Source organism: Rhincodon typus, chromosome 17 (assembly GCF_021869965.1).
Source record: "Rhincodon typus isolate 14 chromosome 17, sRhiTyp1.1, whole genome shotgun sequence".
NCBI lineage: Eukaryota > Metazoa > Chordata > Chondrichthyes > Orectolobiformes > Rhincodontidae > Rhincodon > Rhincodon typus.
Genome location: NC_063348.1, coordinates 7,014,334 through 7,038,381, shown reverse-complemented (window position 1 = coordinate 7,038,381; position 24,048 = coordinate 7,014,334). Strand labels below are relative to the sequence as shown.

General features: G+C 40.8%; 2 protein-coding genes across 2 annotated transcripts in view; both read right to left on the bottom strand.

The window, feature by feature from the left end:
- LOC109919804 (EF-hand calcium-binding domain-containing protein 4A-like) overlaps window positions 1-5,489 on the bottom strand; it is a 100,480-nt gene extending 94,991 nt beyond the window's left edge. Inside the window, exon 1 of the mRNA XM_048607096.1 lies at window positions 5,390-5,489. The gene's annotated coding sequence lies outside the window, so the exon portion shown is untranslated. The remainder of the gene's footprint in view (window positions 1-5,389) is intronic.
- Window positions 5,490-18,088: 12,599 nt separating this feature from the next.
- LOC109926498 (patatin-like phospholipase domain-containing protein 2) overlaps window positions 18,089-24,048 on the bottom strand; it is a 52,331-nt gene continuing 46,371 nt past the window's right edge. Inside the window, exon 9 of the mRNA XM_048607287.1 lies at window positions 18,089-19,322. The gene's annotated coding sequence lies outside the window, so the exon portion shown is untranslated. The remainder of the gene's footprint in view (window positions 19,323-24,048) is intronic.

Genomic DNA, 24,048 nt, shown 5'->3' with positions numbered 1-24,048 from the left:
AACAAAAGTACAGACTGAAAAAGTGACATTATTCATGGCAGTTAGTCACCTTAGTCTTAGGCTAACTCCTTTAGAAGTGACTCCGACTAGAACACATCCCCAGGACCCTGGTCACCAGCCAGTATATTCCAGGTGACTTACTGTTTCCAATACATGACAATACATGAACTGTGAAAATCACTATAAGGCTCTCAACTTAAATTAAGGTACTTCGTAAGAGACAGGGAGACTTACAACAGATTGGAAAGGACAGACATTCCATTCATAAATATCTTCCAGAGCAGTTAGGCAAGCACCATAAAAGTTTCACGTTACAAATGAGAGATAATTGAGTGGCTCAGTGGTTAGCATTGCTACCTCACTGCGCCAGGGATCTGGGTTTGATTCCAGCCTTGGGTGACTATCCATGGAGAGTTTGCATGTTCTCTCTGTGTCCGTGTGGGTTTCCTCCGAGTGCTCCGGTTTGCTCCCATGGTCCAAAGATGTGCACGTTAGGTAGATTAGCCATGATAAACATGAGGTTACTAGTATTAGGGTACAGGGCTAGTTCTGAGGGGGATGCTTTTTGGAAAGTTGGTGCAGACTCGATGGCTGAATGGCCTCTTTCCACGCTGTAGGTATTCTATAGTTCTATGAAAAGTGTCAAATCACAGAAGAGTTGATGCTGTCAAGGAACAGAATCACTTAGGAACTTACATCATTATGTCTGTTGTAAGCACATATTGCCTATGGCCGCAGGGGCCAAAAGGCCTGTTCCTATTTCACGTTAAGAGTATGGCTTTTGTCTCTTGTGTAAAAGTTCAACTGATGTAACAATGCGATTTGGATTTTTTTTTCATGGAATATGTGCGTCACTGGCACGGCCAGTATTTGATGCACTGACAGAAATGGCTTAGCGAACAAGCCAAGGGAATCACATTGTTGTGGATCTCAGTTTGCACATTGACCAGGCCAGGCAAGGATAGCAGATTGCTTATTCAGGAGGACATTAGTAAGCCAGTTTTGCAATAATTAACAATACCCTTGTGGTCACCGTTGACTGTGTGTAGTATTTGAAACATAATAAATGAATTAATAGTACAAATAAAGATTAATCGTATAGATGTTACAGAGACATGGTTCGAATAAGAACAAAGATGGGATCAAAATATTCAATGTGACTTCTGAAAAGGACAGGCAGGAAGGAAAGGGCAGTGAAGTGAGTACTTTTGTTAGCACAGAATTGAATAAGCAGAAATCAAGAAATGGTCTTGTGTCAGAAGATGAAGAATCATTTTGGGTGGAAGTAACGATATAACAAGGAGATACTGGTAAAAGTAGCCGAAAGGCCCCTGAACATTAGTTGTATGGAAGGAGAGAGAATAAATCAGGAGATAATGAGGACATATAAAAATGGCAGTACTCTAGTCAGGAATCTTCATGTAGATTGGGAAATTTAAATTTCCCAGAGGTAACCATGAGAAAAAGAATATTTCTGACAGTTCTTTAAAAAAAAAATGTGAATCCAGCCAGGCATCAAGCTATTTTAGATCTGGTGATATGTGGATATTTTCTAATCAACTAGTTAAGAGATGTTACACCACACTTCTGGAACAAGTAGGACACAAAAATAAAAACTGGGCCTTCTAGCTCAGCTGTAACGATATTACCACAGCAACAGAAGAACCCTCCTCATGATGTGTAATGAGGCAGGTTTAATATACTATGTCAGAGTAAAATAAAATATCCCCTTGGAGAGAGTGACTGTAACATGATACCACTTAGCAACCAGTTTGAAAGTAACCTGGATTAAAAACAATTGTGCTAAACTTATGTAAGGATAATTGCAAAGGAATGATGGCAGAACTAGATGGAGAGGACTGGCAAAAGTGTTTAGCAACAAATGTGGTCAAGGAACAATGGCAGACATTTAGAAAAATAGTTCATGACTCACAAAGATGTACTCCAGTGAGAAAGAATGTTTCAAGAAGAGTATAAGCCAACTATGATTAACTAGCAAACTTAAGGATAGCATCAAATTGAAAGAAAAAACATGCAATGTGGCAATGATTAATGATAAACCAGTGGAATAGGAAAGTTTAATGTAAAAACCAACAAAGGATGACCAAAACTAAAAGAGGGAGAAAATAAACTGAGGCTAAATTTGCAAGTAATATTAAGATGGACAGCAAGAGTTTATTTAAATATATAAAATAGAAGAGAGAAGTCAAAGTGGACATAAGGCCCTCAGTGAACAGGTTGAAGAAGTGATAACAGGGAACCAGGAAATGGCAGAGCAATTGAACAAATACTGCGTCTCAGTCTTCACAGTAGAAGACACTAACAGCATTTCAAAATTATTAAATATTCAAGGGGCAAAACGGGGAGAGTAAAATAATAACTATCATGAAAGAAAACAAGTATAATGGAATCTAACTGAGCTAAAGTCAGATCCATCGGACCAAATGGAGTGAACCTAAGATATTAAAGGTAGTAGCTAGAGAGATGTTGTATACCCTGGTAGAAATCTTCAAGAATCTTTAAATTCCAGAAAAGTGCTTAAGGATTGGAAAACTGCCACCTTTATTTAAAAAAGGCACGGAGACAAAAAAACAAGTAATTATAGGCCAATTAGTTTATGTCTATTGTAAATGATGTAATAGCAGAACATTTGGAAGTACCACAATATGATCCACCAGATTTCCAGAAGATATTTGCTAAAATACTTAATAAAGATAAGAGCTCACGATGTTGGGAGTAATATATGAACTTTGATGGAAGATTGCCTAAGAGAAAACAGATGGCTGGGATAAGGGGGGGCGGAATTTTTCAGGATGGCAACCTGTGCCTGGTGAAGTCCCATAAGGATCAGTGCTGGAGCTTATTTATTTGCAGTATACATATCATTGACTTGGATGGGGGAAGTGGACATACTATAGCCGAGTTTGCAGATGACTTAATAGGAGGGATACAGACAGGTTAAGCCAGTGAGGAAAAATTTGGCAAATGGAACGTGTGGGAAAAGGTGCTTTGATGGGGGAATAGAGGGTTAGAATATTATTCAAATGGAGTATTATTTAAAATGGAAAAAGACTTCAAAAAACTGCAGCTCCGAGGGATTTGAGCATAAAAAGCTAGCAGGTAATAGGGAAGGTAAACAGAATGTTAGCCCATAGTACAAAGGGAATGGAGTATTTGAATAAAAAGGAAGTCTTGCTAAAGCCATACAAGGTATCGGTTAGACTACACTTGGAGTGTCACGAACAGTTTTGGTTCCCATATCTAAGGGAGATATACTGGCGTTGGAGGCAATCCAGAGAAGGTTCACTCGGTTGATCCTGGATATGGAGTGTCTTGTTTTAAAACGAGGCAAGATTAAGTAGTTTGGGCTTATACTCATTGAGGTGTAGAAGAATGAATGGCAAACTTATTGAAACATAAAATTCTTCAGAACTTAACACGGCAGATGAGGAGAGGTTATTTCCCCCTTGGAGGAACGTCTAGGGCCAGTGAGCAAAAATCTCAGAATAAGGGTCACCCAGTTAGGACAGAGATAAGCAGGAATTTCTTCTCTCAGAAAGGCAGTCAGTCAATCTGTGGAATTCTAATACTGCACAGGGCTGTAGCATTCAGCCATTAAGGCTAAAATTGAGAGATTGTCAATCAGTAAGGGAATCGAGGATTATGGGTAAAAATGCAGGAACATGGAGTCAAGGATTACCAGATTATCCATGATCTCACTGCATAGCAGAGCAGATGCAATAGGCCAAATGGCCTATTTCTGTTCCTATGTCTTACGGGCATTTTTGGTTTTATACGATTTTTTTTCATCTTTGCATTTCCATCCAGGGCAGAAGATCATTTTAGTATATTAAAAGCATTACGTAAATACAAGGTGACACAGCAACACAACATTCTACAATAATTATATTGTGTGCAGATCTGGAATCCATGTTATAGGAAGAATGTAACTGAACTGGAGAGGGTGCAAAGGAGATTTACCAGGTTGCTGCACAGTTGTTTTCCTAGGAACAGTGGAGACTGGGTGGGGGTGCAAAGAAGACATGATTAAGGTGTACAAAACAATGAGGGCCATAGATAGGATGAAAATTTTCCTTTTGGTGGAAGGATCAATGACCAGAGGACGTAGATTTAAGGTAAGGGGCAAACCGTTTACAGGGGATGTGAGGAAATATGTTTTTCACCTGGACTGTGGTGGGAATCTGGATTTTCACTGCCTTTAAAGGGCAGTAGAGGCAGAAACTCTCACATCATTTGAGAAGTAGTTTGACGTGCACAGGGTATGCCAAGGTACACAAGACTATGGGTCAAGTCGTGGAAAATGGGATTAGAATAGTTAGGTGGTTGTTTTTAAACTAGCACAGATTTGAAGGGCCAAAGGGCCTGCTTCTGTGCTGTGGACCGCTATGACTAATGATGATCACTAGAAAAAGTGATTCAAAGGAGAGGGACACAGTGACTGGATGAAACCAATATAGCAAACATTTAAGTTTGCTAAACACTCTTTCACAAGCAAACTGCCATTTTGTTCACTTCAATCAAAGGAGATTAAGTGATTTTACTGTTATCTAACATGGTCAGAAGGAATGAGCGAATAAGTGATAAATATATTCATTGGGTTTGAATTGGTTGTGTAAATATGGAGACCTGCGGTCAGTGGGTTAAGAGTTTTACTAAGTGTGGCTAAATGAAATAAAGGTCTCACATAAAAGTGTGGACTTCAATTCGATTTAAATTGAATTATCTTTGGGAGTTTAATCTTTGCCCCTTCTTAGTTGTGCCCCTAACAAGGAGGAAGTTGTCAACAAACTGCAGACTATATAGCAAAGCATATTCTAGGCCATAAGGATTAATTTCGACTTTTTTGAGACTGTCAGAATATTTGGTTCCCTTCACTCCATTTTTTCAAGCCACAAAACACTTAAAAATGGCAAGAGGAAAAAAAAAGTGGCGCACAAACTGTTACAAATGTTAAACTTTTTTTTAATCAATACATGTCGTTTTTACTACGTTGTGGACAATTAATGGAATAAAAAGAGTGGGGGGGGGGAAATCAACTTTTACGTTTTAATTTACCTCCGACCCAGGATCAGATTCAGAGAGGGGAATCCCTGGAAACGTGTGACTTTTCTAAATTAAACAGCAAGTAATCTGGCAGTCCTGTGACTCAATGAAATAACACTCCACACGTAAAATGGCATTATCAACGAGGGGAAAGAGAAACGCTGAAAAGAATCAGGATTATCAGAAAACGAGAATTGCCATTTCACTGGTCTGGCCAAGATCAGCTGGGAACAAGTTGAGAGAGAGAGAGAGATCTCACTCACTCACACACACACACACACGTCCATACAGCCTGTAAACAGCAGTTAGGCTATTCATTACCAACCTGTTAAAAGCTGACAGATTGGTCTGAAACAACCGAGTGACTTTGTTTCTTCAGTGGAGAGTCTCACCTGTCGCTGGTTACAGTCTGCAGTCTTCTTTGCTCTTTCCCACTTACAAACTACAGTGAAAACAAAACTGCAGCCTTCTCTCAGTTTGCCAAACGGATTATTGCTGCCAGTTTCCGGAAATGGACCATACAGAGCTGGCGGCTAAAGACAAACATTTGTGTATGTGGTTTTTTTTTTAAACACACTGGGACGCTTTTGCTTGAACTCCTCGTAAAGGTCCACAACTTGGTGCTTAAAGCCATGATCCTCCACTAGGCTCGCCGCTTCGCCCTCATGTCATTTACATTCCAAATTTGCGTCAAACTGCTTTGCTAATACAGGAATATTTATTTATGGGAGACTTTTTTTTACATTCCAGGCGACCATTGCGATGGGGCGGGGGGGGGGAGTTGAGGAGGAAAATGCGTTTATTCGGTGAGTTGCTATTATCTGCACTGCCTGCAAGGTTGGTGGTCGCAGTTTCAATAATAAAAGGAATTTATGTCAGGAGAAAAAAAAAATTCCAGGTTACAGGAAAGAATGGAACTAATTGAAATAGCACTTTCTGAAAGCCATCATAGATACGATGGGCCGAACGGCCTCGATCAGTCATGTATGATTGTCCATGACCTCCAACACTGGACTTTCTGCGAACTCTGGGTGTGAGCCACGGAGTGCAGTTATAACCTGAATGTTGACAGAACGTAGAACAGCACAGCACAGGAACGGGTCCTTTGGCCCATGATGTTGTGCCGAACATGACACTAAATTAAACAAGTCCCCTCTGCCTGCCCTTGGTCCGTATCCCTCCATCCCTTGCATATTCATGTACTTATCTAAAAATCTCTTAAATGCACCTATGGTACCTGCCTCCACCATCATCCCTAGCAGCGTGTTCCAGACTCCTACCACTCTCCGTGTAAAAAAAACTTGCGCCTCACATCTCCTTTGAACTATCTCCCTCTCACCTTGAACGCATGCCCCCTCGTGTTGGACATTTCAGCTATGGGAAAATAATTCTGAACATCAACTGTATCCATGCATCTCATAATTTTATAAACTTCTTTCAAGTCTCCCCTCAGCCTCCGCCACTCCAGAGAAAACAACCTGAGTTTTTCTTGCCTCTCCATATAGCTCATACCCTCTAATCCAGGCAGCATCCTGGTAAACCTCTTCTGCATCCTCTCCAAAGCCTCCGCATCCTTCCTGTAATGTGGCACCCACAATGGAACACAATACTCCAAGTGTGGCCTAACCAAAGCCTAATAACGTTAGGAGTTGACATGACCATTACAGACTTCAGTCTGGAAAGAAATGTCAGCCTTTCTGCTCCTATAATGCTGCTTGGCCTGCTGTGTTCATCCAGCCCTGCACCTTGTTGTCTCTCATCTTTCTTTCTGTTTCTCTCCTTTTTCACTTATCTTTTAAAATTTAATAATACACAAGGTTTTTTTTTAATTCTTTCATGGTAAGTGAATGTTACTCCCTTTACAAAAAGCTGTTCTCTCACTTTCTCCTCAAAGTACCTCTTACGGTTTCTGCTTTGCCCCTTTTACATCTCCAATCATTAATTTCCCTTTTCATCACTATACACCACACCAAACCTGAACCCTTCGCTTAACAGCGAATGCACCCAAGTTTAGTGAGTAAGGCATTTGACAAGATGTTCAGTTCAATAATGCCTTATCATGTTTTGCAAATATTTGATCCTTTTAAGAATTACTAATCAATGACAGTGAAGCAGTTGCTCAACATATTTGCACAAATTTCTGTGTGTAAGGACAATATATATTTTTAAAAAGCAAACTTGGAAAAGTGAGTTTGGACACTGCTGTGTTGGAGAAAATGTGCAGGTTTTTCTAAACAACGATCAACCCTAAAACTGAGTGTTTTTTGCTTATTGGTTACACAGGGACAAGTAACTTTGAGAAGCTGGATTTGATACTTTTGGGGGACAAGCAGGGACCAGGTATTTTTTGGCTGAAAACTGCCTTGCAACAGCTTTTAGAGTTAAGTTGCTATTAGTTACAGAATTGAGAGGGAAGAGGAAGTTCCACTGAGAAGTAAGAAAAATTTGCAAGCCAAGATTTATGTCTCTCTCAGTCTGTCTCTCCCCTACTAACCCCACTGAGAGTGGGGAAGAAAAAGCACTCAAAGAGTAAAAAATGGGGACTTCTAACTCAAATCAACCCTAGGTCCAACTGACCGGCTATCAACTTGAGAATCTGCTGTGGTCAACAACAACGTAATATCATCAACAAAAACCAAAAGAACTGTGAGAAATTGACTTCATTGCGCTCACGTGGTTTGGACTCTTGATCCACCGAATTTGTTCTTTTTTGCCTATGTTTTCTACCTTTGATTTCTGTAGAACTGTCTGTCCTGTTTGTGAATGAATGTGGATGTGTGTTGGAATTGAAAGGGGTATAAATTTGCCTGTGAATTAGCAATTAACATTCTGTTTTTCCATTTCGTAAAAAATAGCTTGTTTGTAATTAAGTTTTGCTTTCTTGTTTCTTAAAGAAATGCAGTTTTTTCTAAACTTAGAAAGAGGTCAAAGACAGGTAGATTTACCATCCTGGTTATATATTTGTAACAGCCCATTGAATAGTAGGGCTTATTTCAGTGTACCCTTCCCAACGGGGTCATGGCACCAGTGTGACTACAGTAATATGTTTGGCATATTGTTCGTCTTCTGCTGTCGACTGTGGTAGTTCGAGATTTTGTGTTGATATTTCAAAAGGAAAGTGAGACACCACCAGATTTGAATCCGCAAGGTACCATTTCTGATCCATTGATCTGACATGGAAAGCACTTGGGTGTCTTCATCTTGTGATAGCAATACCAAAATACCATAATGAAAGTTCATATGGAACTGCAAGTGGTAGTTGTGGACAGAGAGTTGTGTCCCACTAAAGCTTCCCAGTTTTGGGTTTGGTAGTGGAGGAAAGTTTGGTAGGGGACTGGAGTTGACAGAAAGCAAAGAGGAGGGGAGGAAAGTGAAGACTTCGCATCCTCAGAAGTGGAAGGGGCTTAAAAAAAATGAAAAAGAACATCTGACCATCTGACAAAACTCACCCCATTACCTGTTTAACTGTGACTGTTCCACTGCTTGTACCTATTAAAACCCCTTTCAAATGGGTGCCTGTCTGCTTGTATCACACAAAATGGAGCTACTGGAGCAAAACCTGTTCATTCATCTGCATGCACTGTTCTAGCCCCCATTTTCCCTTCCGTTCCACGTTTGGGTTGAGATTTGGAAGGTTACAACTCACACTTTCCTGAACCGAGCTAAATTCTTCACATTTGAGCCTAGACAGAAAGAGACATAGGCCTGCTATTGAGAACCAATCTTTCCAAACTAGTCTCGGGATCACTGACCGTGCTCCATGCCTTCCCATAGCTCTCTGTCATTCAGCATGGTTGACGTAGTATTCTCACAAATGCCCTTGGTGATAATCTTCTTACTTGTTTCCACTCTGACATGTCCACACACAGCTTTTGTATCTCCTTCCACTCTTGCTACCAGACTCACCTCTGGAATTGTTCACAGCCCTTCCTTCTGAATTTCATTGTTATTCAGTGATATCATCCTTAAACACGGCAATTGACTATTTACATTCTCAGGAGGTGAGTAAGTCTTATTGATAGCCCATTTCTACTCCTCCTGAAGAGACAGTGGTAGGCTTTTTCCTTCAACTACTATGGTCCTTGTGATGTCAGTGCTCTCATAAGATGTGGCTGTGGGGAACTCAGTGATGGTGTGTTTCTGAAATCAATAAGGATCTGCTTCATCTTTCTCTTGAATATAAGGTGATCATTTCCTGGAATGTATATGGCATGATTTTTACATCCTTTAAGCCACTTAATTGGCTGGTTAAAAGGAATGAAATAAGACTTCATAAAATCTCTTAGATGTCGAGCAAGGGCCTGAATAGTTTAGTCGGTACCACAATGGTTCTGCAAGGTCAAGCAGGAATTACTGATGTTCTCCAAGAACATTTTTCAAAGGAGTAAATATATACCATCTTAAACAGATAATAGGTGAGAACAGGATTGCACATGGCTGGTCAGCTGTCACAATAACGGACCTGTAAACTTACTCTCTTAGTTCGCACAAGACGAAGAAATGAGTTGGGCAAGAGCCGAGGGGATGATGGGGGTTGCAAGGGGCAAAGAACCAAATTGCCTTACTATTTATTACCTTGTTCTGGTTCAGAGCACTATTTCCTTAATTAATATCAACTTAATTAATATTAGATTGCTTTGTCGTGCAATTTGCTTGATGTTATTGGAGTGAAGTGAGTGTCACATTGCATTTGCAACTATTTTCGTCATATATACATCCCGAGAAGAAAATTGACATCAATTGCATAAAACATTGGTTAGGCCGTGGTTAGAGTATTGCATGCAGTTCCCACATCCATAGAATAGAAGGGAGCAGGCCAGTCAGCATCAGAGGAGTAGGAAAGTTGACATTTTGGGTCAGGACCCTTCGAAATGTCAACTTTCCTGCTCCTCTGACGCTGCCTGGCCTGCTGTGTTCCTCCAGCTCCACACTGTGTTACCTCTGACTCCAGCATCGGCAATTCCTACTATCCCATAGAATAGAAGGGATGTGATAAACATTGGAGAGGGTGCAAAGAGGATTTACCAGGAAGTTGCCTGGGCTGGAGAGAGATTGGACAGAGTGGGGTTATTATCCTTAGAGCAGAGGGGACATGATTGAGATGTTTAAAATTATGAGGGTCACAGATACAGTAGACAGAAGGGAAGTCTTCCCGTTGCGGGAGTCAACAAGCAGGGAACATAGATTTAAGGTATGGGGCAGGAGGTTTAGAGAAAATTTGAGGAAAATATATTTTACCCAGAGAGTGGTGGGAATCCGGAACACATTGCCTGTAAGCATGGTAGAGGCAGAAACCCTCATAACATTTAAGAAGTATTTAGATGTGTGCTTGCAATGCCAAGGTATACAAAGCTGTGGGTCAACTGCTGGAAGATGGGTTTAGAATAGTTGTGTGGTTGTTTTTGACTGGTGCAGATGTGATGGGCAATAGGGCCTTTCTCTGCACTGTAGATCTCTATGGCGTGTTCCATTCATTCCAGTTTGGTCCGAGACTAGCATCGTGGGTTTACCATTCAAGGTTTCCCTCCTGCTATATCCTTTGAAAACTCAGACGGCCTAAAGGGGGAATGTTAAAATGCAGGAAAAGTACAATCTGGGTAGCTTTGCATGATTCTCCAAATCTGGTGGTAAGAAAAACAATCCGACAACAGGACCTCTTCCAAGCCACCAGGCCCACAACAAGGCACCAAGCATGTCATTTGCATTTGCCTAACACCAAACTCTAGAAACAACTGCTCTACTTGTGGAGTAGCAGAAGTCCCTGGCCTGTGATCAACCAAAATGGAAAAAGTTCATTCAGGATGCCACCAAAAATATTATTACTCTTCATCGGGAACGCAGAGTTAAGGTGGCAGAGAGATTGCCAAACAATTCATCTGCCTAAGGTTTTAGGTATCACTAGCCCTGCATATGATAGAGTTTTCACATTGTGCATTGGCTGAAATAACTCCAAATGCCAGTATCCCATCACTGACACCCTTTATTTACACTGATCGAGCTCCCTCAGAGCTAGCAGAGTGAACACATCCTCTGACACTCCTGTTCTTATCAGTCAGCCAGGGCTCCCTGATTGCACCAGATTAACAGCCCCAGTCAGGGAACTTATATTCTATGAGGTCCACCTGGCTGACTCATTACAATCACTGCATCGGTCTTCCATTGGAGTGGAAGTAAATGATCCTCAATCCTGCAGAACTACCTAAGAACAGAATAGTCTGCAGTAAGGGGACAGATAAGAGGGAGGCATTTTCATCTCTGACCTCTCTATGCACCAAAGCAGCTTCCATTACCACAGAATATTGGGTTAGTGAGTACCTGCACCACAGAAAAAGTTCCAGGTTCAATTCCTGGTCTGTGGAAAGTCAGCTGAATACAGACATAGAGAGTGAGATTAAAGAGATGAAAATTGGTTTGGGTTCTTATTTTCTCTCCTGCACAGAACATTGGAGAGATAAGCTTGGCAAGGGCAGCTCCTTGTCACTCACTCACTTTTCAGATCACTGTGTTTCAAGCAGTTTCTCCGTTGCCCATCTTCAGTCACTCTTTTCAAATTCCCTTCAACTTTCTGCTCAGATAGAAAGTTGCACTCATTTGCCTCATTCATTCCAGCCAATGTTTCGACTAAGTTCTTTGAACTACCTCCCAATTTTGGGCCCACTTCTCCCACCATTAAATGTTTGACTTCCTTCATTCGAAATTCCACCCTGCTCACCGCACCAACAATAGGAATTTGGAGATATATTTTAACTGACATGGTACACACGTTTTGCAGATATTACACAGCCTAGGAATGCCCTCTACTGCTCACTTCAAAATCTGTTGACAGACAATAAAACCTTTTGCCTAATATATTATTCAGTATCGATGACCTTTACAGATGAGATGTAACAATGAGATTTTTGTTGTCATTTAACATTGATTTCACAAAGGAGCTACACAAAAGAATGTTAGATACATAGCTTAGTTATAAAATGCCCAGAGTTTTAAAAAAATATTGTTGTTTTATTAGTTGATATCTAAGGATTGATTTTTTTTTAAAAAAAATACATACCATAATTCAGGCGATCTCCCAGTGTTTATAAGGCAAACATGCTTCAGACCTATTTTTCACATGCAGCCATGCACAACCTATAAATTTATGCTTAATAATTTATATATAATAAATGGATGCAATGTGGCATATGTCTTTTCATCTACGTTTATTGCTAGCAAATCATATGGCTTTTACCCTCATAACTTTACAAAGATGCCATGTTGGCAGGACACATAGCAGACTAATAATGAAATATCTTTATAATGAAAAGTTTAATTACTGGTCTGTAGAAGCCAAAACTAAATTATCACTTAGAATCATAGGAGGCGGGAATGAGAGAGGGGATTGGTCATGGGCTGAGGCTGGGGTGGGGATATCCTCTACATTGGTGAGACCAAGCGGAGATTCAGAGACCATTTTGTAGAGCACCTGCACTCTACAACAAACACCACCACCTTCCAGTCATGAACCATTTCAGCTCCCCCTCCCACTCCCTGGGTGACATGTCCATCCTGGGACTCCTCCAGTGTCACAATGACACCACCTGCAAACTGGAGGAGCAGCACCTCATATCCTGCCTTGGGAGTCTACAGTCCACTGGTCTCAATGTGGATTTTACCAGTTTCAAAACCTCCCCACCCCCAGCCTTATCCCATGACCAACCGTCCCTCTCAACTCTGCCTCCTTCACCTGAGGCAACCTGTCCGTCTTCTCTCCCACCTATCCGCACCCCCACCTCACTGACCTATCCCCACCACTGCCTACCTGCACTCACCTATCACCATCCCACCTACCTTCCCAGCCCCACAATATTCCCAATGTGGTCTGACCAGTGGTTTGTAGAGATGTAGCATCACTTCCTTGCTTTTATACTCTATGCCTCTATTTATTAACCCCAGGATCCTATAAGTCTTCTTAACAACTATTTCAGCTTGCCTGGCCACCTTCAGAGAATCAGGCATGTGAACTCCAAGGTCTCTCTGCTCCTGTATTCCCCTCAAAGTTAGCATCACCATCACTGAATCCTCACCATCAACATCCTGGAGGTTACTATTGATGTGATGTATCACATTCACCCGCTTCATCACCAATGGTCAATAGCAACAGAGTGCATCTCCAAAATGCACAGCAGGAATTCACCAAGCTCCTTAGGCAGCACCTCCCAAACCCACCGTACTGCCATCTAGAAAGACAACACCAGCAGATACATGGGAACACCGCCATCTACATGCTCCCCTCTAAGCCATTCACCACCCTGGTTTGGAAATACAGTAGCATTTCTATCATGATGCTGAGTCAAGATTCCTGACAGCATTGTGGGCCTACCTACACCAAATGGACTTTCAGCAGTTCAAGAGGGCAGGCATTCAGGGAGAGACAATAAATGCTGGCTTGACCAGCACCACCCATATCCTGTGAGTGAATAACAAAAACCATTGAGAATAGAGAGGAGCTATAATCCTGGATAGGTCAACAATTAATGATACCAGGGTGAACTGTACATCAGAAAATTGGACACTTCAAATGCATTACATGGAGATAAACTGCGGGATGGGGGTGGGGGGGAACTGGACGGTATGGAGTCACTGGACTGCTTGTTTGTTTCCTGGTGAGGAGATTAGAGCTAAGATTAAACCATAATGTGAGAATTTTGGGGTAAATGGAGTGAAATATTGTCCTCAAAAGAAAAATGCATATTGAAGCTACTCAGCTTTAAAATTTTCCACAGGACATTTTCTCTTCTGAACCAGTTACAATAAATCATGAACTAGTATAATGCCTGTAAACTACAATGGTATTAAAAGATTTACAGCCTGCAATTATAAAGTTGTTAGTAGTTTTTGAATATATTGTACAGCTTTGGTGACAGATCACTCTTACACTAGATCTGTTTCTTTATGGCTGGTTTTACTTTTCTTAAATCACTAAACTGGGAAGCATTATGAACTGAGAGGAGGGCTGTAGATCTTCCAAAATACATAGGCAAGTGGGTGGATGGAGAACAGGTGGCAGCTGAAATGCAATGCAAAAAAGTATGAAGTGATTCATTTTGATGGAAAGAAACAATATAAAATAAAGAGTACATTTCTGAAGGCAGAGGAACCTCAATGCCTATGTGCATAAATTGCTGAAAGTGACAAGCCAGGTTGAGAGAGCAATTAATAAAGTGTACAGTGTCCTGAACTTTATTAATAGGTACACAAAGCAAGGACGTTATACTAAACTTTTATCAAGCATTGGTTTAGCCTCAAATGGAGTAGTGTTCCCATTTCTGGGTGCCACAGTTTAGCTGAAGATGTGACGGTGTTAGAAATGTACAAATATGATTCATAAAAAATAGTTTCAGATTTGAGGACATTCCGTTACATAGATTGGAAAAGTTAGGGCTATTCTCCTTGAAGGGAAAAGATTGAGAGGATATTTCCTACAATAAAAGTGTCTGGAGAGAGTAGAGAGGGAGGGACTATTTCTACTGATTGTAGCATTGAGAACGAGAGAGCAGAGTTATGGCAATTAGCAGAAGAATTGGAGACAAATGGAGAGACTTTTCACACAGCGAGTGTTTAAGATTTTGAATGTATTGCCTGAAAGTATGGTGGAGATAAGTTCAATGGAAGCATTAAAGTGTTTGTATTATTTTTCTTTTTCTGTGCAAATACTTCATTCTATATTATCCACCACCAGGAAAGCTCCCATGTGGCTAGTGAAACATTAACAAGCAAAGCCTGATAAGGTCAATGCTTATATCAACAAGTGAAGGGGGAGGGTAGGGAAAGAATGAATTCACCAAGCTCCTTGGGCAGCACCTCCCAAACCCACCACACTTCCATCTAGAAAGACAAAAGCATGAGATACATGGGAACACCACCATCTACATGGAAAATAAAGCATTCCATTCCCACAGTGCCCATCTCTCCCAAAAGGCAGAGAGTATTGACGGACATCACGTTTCAGGGTGAAGGCTTATTTGGAAATCCAGTACAGATCCAACAGGCTGAATGGATATCCTGTGCTGTAATTATTCTATAATTCTGTACTTTCTCTAAGAGGAAGCATCTTAATCAAAGTTTGATGCAAGTCAACCACATCAGATTCTTTCAACATTCCTCCGTTCTTCGGTTCAGTAGTCTTTTTTCCCACTCGGTTTTGCTTTTACCAAATTGATTGCAGCCAGAATCTCTGTCAACAGCTTCTCTTCTGTCTACTTGGCTCATTCAACATCCCTCCACCTCATCTACATTCTGACCGCTGGCTGAGTCAGTGGAAGATATGTGGTCAGTATTCAAAATAAATGCTGATTATACCAAGCTCCTCTTTTGCTGCTACACCGTCTGTCCAACATTCAATACTGGAAGAGCCACAATTTCCCTTGATTAAACATTATGATGACAGAAAACGCTGCCACAAACCCTGTACCTTTACCAATGTCATCCATAAAGTTTTTGAGAAGATTTGTAATTTAAATTGTGGATGAGGATTTCGACATACTCACTGACCCAGTGGGTTTGGTTGAAAATGTTTCATGACCCTGCAAGGTAACGTCGTCAGTGTGCCTTCGGTGAAGCGTTGCTGTTTTGTCCCGCTTGTTATTTATATGCCTAGGTTTGCTGGGGTGGTTGGTATCACTTCCGGTTCTGATTCTCAGTGGTTTGTATATCGGGTCCAGTCCAATGTGTTTGTTGATGGAGTTCTAGTTGAAATACCAGGCCTCCAGGGATTCCCAGGCATGTCTCTGTTTGGCTTGTACGATTACGAATGTGTTGTCCCAGTCAAATTTGTGTCCTTCATTGTCTGTGTGTAGTGAGATAACTGAGAATTAGTTATGTCTCTCGGTGTTCATGTATCTGAAAAGTCAATTTTTTTCCAGGTTGGCCTCTGTAGTGATTCTCTTAGTCCTAGGGTGCTATTTTATAAATTACCTCAGTTTTGCCGATATTGGGTATGGGACCCTTTACATTTGTTATTAGCTGTCGCAGGGTGGATGTTGGTTTGTGGGTGATTAGTGAGTCTGGTCATGTTGTGTCCTCTTGTTATGGTCTGTCTCGGAGGTAACAGCAGATTGTGCTTTTCGAGTATCCATTCCTTTTGAAGACTCCGTATAGGTGCTCTTGTTCTGCTTTGTGTAGTTCCAGGTTGCTGCAATGTGTTGTGGCTCGTTTAAATAGTGCCCTGATGCAGCTCTGTTTGCGGGCATTGGGGTGGTTGCTAATGTAATTGAGTACGTGGTCCATACGTGTGGTCTTTCTATATACGCTGGTGTGTAGTTCTCCGTTGTTTTTGCGTTCTACCATTATGTCCAGGAAGGGTAGTCGGTTGTTGTTCTCTTCTGTGTCGACCTGCCTCTACTTCTATACTGCTCACATTCACCCCCAGTTCAGCCCATCTGCATATGAAATCCTTGTGCAAACTATTGTCACCTAAAAAACATCATTGGATATGGGAATAGTGCAAGAAATGGTATTGAAGTTGAGGATAAGCCATGATTAATTAACAGAGAAGCGGGTGCAAAGGGCTGAATGGTCTACTCCTATTTCTTATGTTTTTATGCCACTTCCGGGCTAGATTGTTCTAATCCTATCCTCATCAGCTTCCTGTATTCCATCCTCCTGAAACTTAGAGTCAATTAGAACTTACATACACTTGTCCTTTCTCCTATTTGTATTCTGCTTACTGGTTATTCCTGTTCAACTTCTTCAGTTTCAAATTATCATTTACCTGTTTAAATCTCACAGTAGCACATCTTGCCCTCACCTTTAACCTCCTCCAACCTTGTAGCACTCACCTGAACTCTGTATTCCACTGACTCCTGCAACCACACGTGCATCCCTTATCCCTACGTTCGTAACTGCTGCACCAGTCATTTTGGTCCCATGTTACGGAATGTCCTCCCTGTGGGCTCTTGCTTCTACACTCCACTCTGAGATCTTTGGATCTTGGCCAACATGCTTTATGTTTCCTCCTCATGCAGCCTCCTTGTGCTTTGGAATAGAATGGCTACAGGTTGAATGAAGCAAATCACATTTACATGTCTCTAGGCTGCAGCCAAATTCTAAATCAGACGTTGTTTGTCATTCTGATGAATCATACATAGAATCCCTAGTGTGGAAGCAAGCCATTCAGCCCATCAAGTCCACACCAAAGCTTCAGAGAGCATCCCTCCAGACCCTCCCCACCCCCACCCCCACCCCCTCTCACCCCTGTAACCCTGCATTTCCCATGGCTAACCCACCTACCTTGCACATCCTTATGGGCAATTTAACACGGCCAATCCACCTAACCTGCACATCTTTGGACTGTGGGTGGAAACCGGAGCACCCAGAGGAAACCCATGCAGACATAGGGAGAAGGTGCAAACTCCACACAGACAGTCGCCAGAGGCTGGAGTCGAACGTGGTAGAATGATAGTCCGCAGTTTTTTTTATTCAAGTCCTCGAGTGAGATTTGAACCCTCAAACTTCTGACACTGTGTGTTACCCAGACAAGCCACGAATAACATGTAAATGATAGAATCCCTATAGTGCAGGGAGAGGCTATTCGGCCCTTTCTACACAAACCCTCCAAGGGCATCCACCCGGATCCACATCCATTCCATCCCTGTAACCCCACATTTTCCATGGTTAACCCACCTAGCCTGCATTTCCCTGGACACTACAGGGCATTTTACCATGGCCAACCCACCTAACCTGCACATCTTTGGACTGTGGGAGGAAACCGGAGCACCCAGAGGTAACCCACGCAGACACGGAGAGAACGTGCAAACTCCACATGGACAGTTGCCCAAGGGTGGAATTGAACCGGGTCCCTGGAGTTGTGAGATGGCAGTGCTAACCAGTGAGCCACTGTCACCTCAAAGTAACCTGGCAGTGATGAGATTCACATCCACACCTCCAAAGAGACTGGGGCCTTAACCAAGTGCCTTAAACTGCTCGGCCGAGCTACCTATAAATCTAGGAAATTGATAAATCACAAGAACAGGCTCACAAACACCAATTAATTACAACACTTTTATTAATAATCATTAACTCAAGAGAGGCTAAATATTACAACACAGCAAATTGAATCAGATCTAAATCAATACACAAATTATATAAAACTATGCTTCCCTGATCACAATTGGCTTTACATATTATACAATTTGATAGCAACATCATACATGCCAGAAATTCGTAATGTTGATTCCTACACTGTTCCCCCAGGTTAGCACTTAGAAACAGTCCCGTACTGAAAATGGTTTAGTGGTTTAGGGGTAGAATGGTGGAATTAGTGCAATATTTAGGGGACAATTTTAAAAAAAAATCAAATCTACAGAATTTGTAGTGTGAAAGGAGAAAGGGAAAGAGAAAAGGATGCGTGTTCGTACATGCACGAAAGGGCAAACACAATTGCAGGAGGAAGGATCACATTTTTGTGTCGTGCCCTTGACAGGTGAAAATGCAAACACTTGGAGTGTGGGCATTGTCGAAATAGACCAGAGATTTATGAAGCAAGGGTCAGTGCATCTCCAGAGTGAGGAAAAACTTGGCAAGATGTATAAATAAGGGTGGTTTACAGATTTCAGGGGAAGTTTTCTGCAGGAAAGGCTTTATAATTGTTATCAAATCCTAACAGGTTTAAAATCCTGTACAGTAACATTGTGTGTGATTATTGATTGATTGCCAAAGAACAGCAATTATTTACAAAGGAGAATATGCAAATAGAGAGAGCACGAGAGCAGACTGACCTTAGAACAGGTAACAAAAAAAACTTTTCTGACAGTTTGTACGGCACAATACACGGAGAGAATTTAAATGCATCACTTTAGCCAGTTTCAGTCTCCGGTACCATTCCAAAATTCTTGGACTGCAATGTCTGAATCAAAGTTTTTTCTTAGTTTGTTGACAGCATTGGTGGATTTTATAGGGAAGGTGCCATCAATACCAACCCTCAGACTGAAAAGCCAGGGATTTGTGGGCGGAATGGTCAAGGTGGGGTTTCCACTCGTGACGTTCACAGCTACTCTGCAGCAATTCAACACCAATGTTAATTGTATTACAGACAAAACTTTCACCTATCTCAATAGGAAGTGCCACTTTGGAGAGCTGCAGATCTATCAGAAGGCAACTGTCAATTGGTCACTTTAAGGTTCCAGTTAGGCCAAGGCGGACAGGCTGAAGATTTCAGACAGGCAGGCTGAACTGGCAGCAGGAAGTCCTCATGCTTTATTTTATGACCTTCACTTTCAAACCTGCAAGCAGAAGTGTAAAATCCAACCCTAAGTAATTCACTATCTCCTGTGCATTTATTAACAAGTAACCAATTAACTATAGTTATACCTTTGTGTTTAGGAGATCCCAAGAAACTTCACAGCCAAAGTAATTTTGTAGTATAATCAATGTTAAAAATTTCCTCCACTTAAATATTGGAAAGACTAAAACCTTTGTCTCAAACTCACTCACTTTTTTTTTTAAATTGATTCCATTCCTTTCTCCAGCTATAGTCTGAGGATGGACTTTGTTTTCTATTTAGCCCAGAGAAGACTTTCCACATCCTCTCCTTCATCAAGATTTCCTAATTTCACATCCAGAATGACCTCAGTTGTTCTGCTGTAGAAACTCTCAAACATTTGTTCATTTAGACTGGACTATTCCAGTGCTGTGTCGGTTGGCATCTTATTTCAGTTTGTCCAAAATTCTCATCCTCATACACAAACTCGTACCAAGTTCCATTGAACCATCCACCCTGTGCTCATAACCTACATTGTCATTCACTTCCTCCAAATCCATCAACATTTGGAATTTTAAAAAAAATCTTAATCTCATTTTCAAATTTACTCCATGGCCTCAACTCAACCAGATCTCTCTAGCCACCTCCTGCCCGGCAACTCCACAAAATCTTTGCACTTTTTCAATTCTAATTTCAAGTATTCGCATCATTCATCATTCCACTGTTAACACCAATGCCTTCAAGCTCCAGAATTCCCTCCTCAAACCCTTCCATCCTCCTATAAGACTCTCTGCAAACAAGCTTTCGATCAAGTCTTCATCTCTCCATTTGAGAGTCCGTGACAAATATTTGTTCCTGTGAAACACCTTGGGACATCTTGTTACTTTAAAAAGGTGCTATTTAAATGCAAGCTGCTGTCCTAACTAGGTAAGATCAAATGCAACTCAAGCTCCACTTTGAATCCAAGGTCCTTCTTTAGTTTGAATTGCATTGCTTTAGCCAACTCGTTACATTGTGGATGATAGGCTAAATATAGGATGATTCAAGTTTTGTCTTGGCATGGGTGGGAAGTATCGTTTTGCCACACCAAATTACAAAGATATCAACACAGTCAATTCAACAAATCTCCCAGCACAACTGTTCTCCAGATAGCAGCTACTTTTAAGTTCTGAAGAAAGCAGAGTAGTCCACTACCTTGAAAGTGATCTAACAGAATTGATAACCAGCTCTTTATCGAATCTGCTAACCTTTATTCCATTAAATTCAACAAACTGAAAATCCAATGGATCTCCCTTATTATTTATGGCAAAGTATTCTGTATTCTTGCAAATGGTGTTTCTCAGATTATCTGATCAATATCCCTCCACTTACAACATCTCTATTAGATTTAATCATAGAATCCCTACAGTGTGGAAGCAGGCCATTTGGCCCATCAGGTCCACGCTAGCCTCTGAAGAGCATCCCAGCCAGACCCACTGTCCTACCCTATCCCTGCAACCCTGCATTTCCTTATGCTCATCCACCCAGCCTGGGTAATTTAGCAGGGCCAGTCCACCTAACCTGCACATCCTTGGACTTTGGAAGGAAACCAGAACACCCAGTGGAAAGCCACGCAGACACGGGGAGTATGTCCAAACTCCACACAGACAGTCGTCCAAGGATGGAATCAAACCTAGATCCCTGGCGCAAGGAGGCAGCAGTGCTAACAACTGAGCCACCGTGCCACCCCTATAAACTAAAACAAGACTAATCATCACCTATCACAAAGCCAAAAATTCACTGGGGTCTGCAGAATGAAACTTAGTGAGAATATGAAGGACATATTGCTCAGTAAGTGAAGATCCCACCAAACTGCACATTCTCCACGTGTTGAAGTGGTATAATTTATAAAACATAGAAGAAAATATCTTAGCAACTGAATTTGTTTAATGATAAATATCATCCAAAGATATTATTTACAAAATGATACAACATACAGGATTCACTGCATACCAATAATCCTTGCAAAACATGACAGTGTCATTTGGCTCTGATTTAAAATGAAAAAGCTCCTAATAGTACAGTGGTTTTATCAGCATCTATGAATTATAAAAAATCAAGTCAAGGTATGCTATCAAATATGAAGCATAATCACTAATAGTCTAATGCAAATTATAGATAGATTTTAGCTCAATTGGGAGTGGGAAAATCAAAAGAGATTACAAATTTCAAAAAAGATTACAAATTAATACAATCATGGAGATATCTCAAAATCAGCATGTGAGGAAACCAGCATCACCTCTTCTCTATTCTCAGCATTAATTTACTGCAAGTGCAAAATTAAGATCAGCAGAAGACCTTCAGGAAATCACATCTCAAATAGACTCTTTTTCTAGACATGCACTGTACTGCTTACTCTATAGTTCATGCCAATGTGTTAAAATTTTGTAATTCAGTTGCAAAATCATTCGAATTATAGGATCATAAGGTCATTAGTTTGCTCACCATGCCTTCCAGTATGTACAAAACTCTTAAACAAATTACAGCTACGTGGGGCCAGATTTCCCAAGCTTGGGCATGGGTTTGTGTCAAGTTAGCTGAAGCTAAGCAGAACATGTGAGTGGCCTCGATACCTCCACCCTAAAAGGAGCAAAGGAAGAAGCTTTTTGTTTAGTGTTTGCTTGTTATCCAGTGAATAAAGTCTTGAAAAGCACCTATGGAATCAGTTCTGATTATGATGCTCTGCATGGGTGAATAATTATAGTGTTTTGGTTTACTCTCGGATACTTATTATATACAAAAACAAACATATCCCACCAAAGGTCAGTGCCCTCAAGGGAGGAAACTGGGAAGAGAGAGTGGAAAGCAATTCAATTCCATATAAACCAGTATGATCCTCCTTAAATTACAATCCACCCCCACTCGAACCTGCAAGTCAGTCAATAACTAATTTCAAATGCTCACCTCAGAGTTTAAGAAAATACAGTCTAAATGAAATAAGTACAATTTGATTAAACAATAAATCTATTCTCCTTTTGGCTACTTAAAATTGGCCATATTTTCTAGAATCTACATCTTTTAGGCTGGAGCCTATGTACAGTTTATATAAACATTCTCAAAATTTAACATCTTTTAAAAATCTTATCGTGGAGATAAATTATGCAAGGCGATATATTCTTAATCCATAATACAATAATGCAGATAAATCATACAGGGCAGTATAGTCTTAAACATAATATATACAAGATAATATGTTATAAATATAATACTTTTCATTTAAATGTTATCTAGTGCTGGGCAGTTGATTGGTACAGAAGCATGGGGAGAGGGGGAAGAATGGATCTGAACTTGTAGCATGAGATGGATTGATGTTGAATAGGCTTTAATGGGAAAAGAAATTGAGTGTGCTGTAAAATGGGTGGCTGATTAGGTAAATCCATTTACCACTGCTAGCGAAGACCACTGTATCACTGAGCATGCCCATCTCATTACACCCCTCATTTCCAATAGCTGCAAATTATATAGTTAAATAATTAAGAGACCATGGGGATGCCATGTAGTGCAGTGGGTAACATGCCTACCTCGAAGCTAGATTCTTTGGGTTTGAGTCCTACTCTGGGACTTGATGGCCACACAAGGTGTGCTCATAATGTGGCTTAACAAGTCGATTGTCAAGCTGCAAATCCTTCCCATATGCCTATGGAAAGATAGTTAGAACAGGACCGTCTCCCAGTCAGCCATGCTCAACGTGGAGTGGTGGCTCCTCAAGCCGTAGCCTCTGGTAACAAGCTAGTGACTGGTTTCAGGAAACAGAAGACATAAGCACGTACTTTGTTTCCAACAGACACGAGAAAGCTGCAGAGTCTAATTAAGAGGCCCCAACTGGAAAGAATGTGAAGATTAGCGGCAGAGAGTTACAGTAAGCCACTGTTCCATCATCTGCAATAGATCACTTGTAACTCAATGATTGGCTAATGCTTAAAACAGAGAGGAAACAATTGAAAGGGCTCCATAAAATAATCAACCGTGCAATAATTTTTTGTCCAGTTCTATGAATTTAATGAACTAACAATAAATTTTAATTGTCATTGTACTAGATGAAACCACATTGGTTATAGTGGTTTCTATAAAGTGGAGCAGGGAAAAGGATCTGTAAGGTACATTATGCCTTCATATACAAATTTAAAAATAAGTGTGTGCACAAAGGTTATGAAATAAACCCTAGGTTTGGAGGATTGCATATATTACTTTAGCATGTAACCACTGTGACTATTCCAGTCAACTGTAAAGAGTTAATGGAAGATACTTTTATGGAGATGCAGCCCATTTAAAAACTACTCTTATTTACAGTGGTCTAATGGTCTAAATGGTCTAATGATAATTTACAACGATTTGATTCTCAGGACATTGTATAACAAGGTACAAATTTATCTTTGGTAGTTGTATACGACCAGATATGCAGCAGCACTCACTTTAGGTCCACTTTATGCTATTGCCTAAGGTGAATTCCACCTTGGTGAATGTTTGTAATGTAAAACTTTAGCCCTCTAAACCATTTGCTAATCAAAAGATGGACACGTTACTTATCAGAGATCTTGGATGTCTGGAACTGGGAAAACAGTGGGAAAGCATGTGTCTTATAAGGAATAAAACACTATACAGGTAGTGGTAAGTAACACAGAAGCCGAAAGCCTATAACTTGAGTTCAGCTGACAGATTTACGCAAACTACACCCACATTGATGGAGTCGCAAAACATAAAAACAGTGA